This window comes from Littorina saxatilis, linkage group LG17 (genome assembly GCF_037325665.1).
Source record: "Littorina saxatilis isolate snail1 linkage group LG17, US_GU_Lsax_2.0, whole genome shotgun sequence".
Lineage (NCBI taxonomy): Eukaryota > Metazoa > Mollusca > Gastropoda > Littorinimorpha > Littorinidae > Littorina > Littorina saxatilis.
This window is the reverse complement of record NC_090261.1, coordinates 14,256,812-14,259,311: the sequence shown is the minus strand read 5'-3', so window position 1 is coordinate 14,259,311 and position 2,500 is coordinate 14,256,812. Positions and strand designations below refer to the sequence as shown.

At 41.9% G+C, this 2,500-nt stretch overlaps 1 protein-coding gene across 3 annotated transcripts in view; it reads left to right on the top strand.

The window, feature by feature from the left end:
- The window catches only part of LOC138953858 (estrogen receptor-like), a 171,882-nt gene that overhangs the window by 345 nt on the left and 169,037 nt on the right, over positions 1–2,500 (top strand). The window contains exon 1 of one of the 3 annotated variants that reach the window (XM_070325818.1): positions 77–768. The exons of 1 other annotated variant lie outside the window; for it this stretch is intronic. The gene's annotated coding sequence lies outside the window, so the exon portion shown is untranslated. Of the gene's footprint in view, positions 1–76; positions 769–2,500 lie in introns of those variants that run through there. One more of the 3 variants, XM_070325815.1, reaches the window with a different exon arrangement.

Sequence of the window (2,500 nt, the reverse complement as noted above, 5' to 3'; positions counted from 1 at the left end):
CCAGTCGCACAGCTATGGATGTATCGAGGCTGTTGGTGTGCGAGCGATTTGACAGCGAGCCTGCAGTGCAGTGAGTGAATGGTGAGGAAAGAGTGTACTGTGCGCGTACAGAAAGCAGCATGTCCGACCAGGGTTGAGGCTGGGGGTCTTGTGAGGTCACGAGAGGCGAGCGCGAGGATCATTTGCCCTGGGTTAGGTTAGGGTGGGCTGCTGTCGCGACCCGGACCGTAACAACACACACTTCTGTGGCCAGATGACCCAAAACAGTCCTTCGGCTTTTTTTGCAGTGAGGAGCGTGTAATTATACAAGGTGGCTATGACACGGATGTGGGACAGGCCAGAAAGCCTGTGTGTGGCGCTGATCGGAGCCACGTCGAGAGCACTTTTTGCCTTGCAACGGCAGGAGGGGCAGTGGTGAACTCGTGTTGTTAAAAAAGACATTGCCTGCTGATGAATCAGCTGGTGAATATAGCTGCACACCGACTCTCGCCTGCAGCAGGAGTTGTTCAACTTGTGTCAGTGCATGCAAGGAGCTTTTCTCCTAGATGAAGACAGCAATTCCTTTTATGAACTGTGCCATCAAAAAAGCAGCTGATCAATTTTCTCTTGATGGGTTGACCTAACTAGAAAAGAAGGAGGGACCCTTTTTTAAGTTGAAGACTGCATCTTGCACAGTGGCACGGCGCGCTGTTTACACCGCAATAGCATGCACTGTTTACACCGCAATCAGGGATCAGGAGCTAAACACACTTCTGTTTCATTGTCACGGTAAGACACCCCTTTTATTTTCTTCCTGGAACTGCTTGTACTTGTCACTGTGTGAATTACTGTGGGAAGCCTAACCGACCATGTCAAATGCCAGTTGCGCATGTATTAGCACATTCATGATTCAATGTGTACGAAGCTGACTCTTTCAATCGTCTAATAAATGACAATAGATCATATTGTAACAGCTTTCACTTGGGGTGACTTATATCTATGCAAATTTGTAGCTGAATGGTTGTCTCAAGTGTGATGCAAATAATGCTAAAAGAAAATTTGAAGATTTGTGGCTATCTGTTTTTACTTCATATATCTATATGGCAACAGCTATCTGCCGCCATGAAAGCCAAACCTTTACACAAATATTGCTATTGGAAATCGCAAGCTTCGTAGATTCTATTCTGCTTTGTTTTCATTGTGCAAGGAAAAGTTACCGGAAAATATCGTATGTTTTTATTTAGTCTGCGGTGAAACCCGAAAAACGGTGATCAGTGCCTTTACGGCGGATAATTCCGTTGAGCTAAAATAGGCGCAACATGGTCGTGAGCCTCATGAAGCACCTTACTAGTGTAAGTGTTTCACCGCAATCTGGAATTTCAGGAAAGATAACAGTTCGTAGTGGTTTCTGTAATTTCTGTGCTCCAATTTGCATTTGGGCAACAATTTTAGGGCCAAATTTGCAAGTTTTATTTAGTGGTTTTTTTAAAACCTGTTCAAAATGACTGTGCTTGCAGTTGCAGCATTGTCTTTTGACAACTTAGAACACTTTCGTCTATTTCTGGTGTGTGTAACAATGAGCTGATAAATGGCCTGTCATCTTAGCCTTGATACTGTTCAAATCCTTTGCGGCTGAGCTTCCGAGAAGCGGTGCACTCCTGACAATAATATGCTATCCTATGCTGTTGTAAATATTAGTAAGATATTGGTGATCACAGGCCCATGCTGCAGCTCCATTCGCAGAGTAATCTAACTCTTCTGGAGAACTGTGTGCGTGTATATATATATATAATATACTGTGGGTATGTGCGCGTTTGGGGTTAATAGGGTGGGACTGGGACTCTGGGCAGTGCAGGGGGAGGGGGTTGTCGGAGGGGTTGTCTCGTGTTGAACCTGAAGTGCGATTAGGCAAATTAAAGTTAATCTTCACTGCAAATTTGGGATTTTAATCTTTAAACCAAAATCAAACTTTTCATTTAGATTATGCAAGGACAAGCATATGCAGTAATAATTGTTAATGAATGTAGCAGTGTTTTATGCTGGCATGCAGCTCTCAACATTCAGCCCTTCTGGCCTTAATTAATATGTAACAGTAGCATCGCTACATGATACTAGACACTGAAACTGATGTACATAGTTGGCAGGTTTCAAATTTATACAAATTTATACACTCCATGAAGATTTTAACAAATGTTAAACTTAAACCATTACTTTTCTGTTCATTGCCTTAAATACATGTAGAATATATTTTCTGTTAATAAGCAGAGATATGCAGTTTATTTATTGGTGGTGAATAACAACTCATTGTCTATTACTCCATGTGGTATCAACATGTTATGAGTTTTGCAGGTTTTTGTATTGATACATGAATTGAAATTTGCTGAATAAGTCGTTATTTTGTAAGTGATAGAATTGGGATATAATTATATATATATGCAGACAGAGTGCACACACAATTGTGCGTGTGTGTGTGTTTAGTAAAGCCAGCCCATTTATGTGTGCTTGAGAGAAAGAGAGAGAG